This window comes from Arachis duranensis, chromosome 9 (genome assembly GCF_000817695.3).
Source record: "Arachis duranensis cultivar V14167 chromosome 9, aradu.V14167.gnm2.J7QH, whole genome shotgun sequence".
Classification (NCBI taxonomy): domain Eukaryota; kingdom Viridiplantae; phylum Streptophyta; class Magnoliopsida; order Fabales; family Fabaceae; genus Arachis; species Arachis duranensis.
The window spans coordinates 32,193,605-32,194,309 of NC_029780.3; positions in this window are offsets into that span (position 1 = coordinate 32,193,605).

Below are 705 nucleotides of genomic sequence, written 5' to 3' on the forward strand. Positions count from 1 at the left end.
TGCTTCAAACCAATAATCTCTGTGGATTCGACCCTTACTCACGTAAGGTATTACTTGGACGACCCAGTACACTTGCTGGTCAGTTGAACGGATTTGTGAGCTTCTCTAATCAGTTAGTTAAATTAGTTTTCCTTGGCACATGCCAAGGAGCCATTAATTAAAGATCACAATTTCGTCTTTGGATCCTTAATAGGAAACTCCTTCTTGCTTGAAGGACGTCCCAGGAGGTCTTCCTCACTAGGATTTTCGTCCTCCTCCTCCCTAGTGCATCCGGCCATTTTGATCAAATCAATGGCCTTGCACTCTCCTTTTGGATTCTCTTCTGTATTGCTTGGGAGAATACTGGGAGGAGTTTCAATGACTTTCTTACTCAGCTGGCCCACTTGTGCCTCCGAATTTCTAATGGAAGATCTTGTTTCATTCATGAAACTGAAAGTGGCCTTTGACAGATCAGAGACTATATTAGCTAAATTAGAAGTGTTTTGTTCAGAGTTCTCTGTCTGTTGCTGAGAAGATGATGGATATGGCTTACTATTGTTCAGCCTATTGCGTCCACCATTGTTAAAGCCTAGTTGAGGCTTTTGTCGATCCTTCCAGGAGAAATTTGGGTGATTTCTCCATGATGGGTTATAGGTGTTTCCATAAGGTTCACCCATATAATTAACCTCTGCCATGGCAGGGTTCTCAGGATCATAAGCTTCTTCA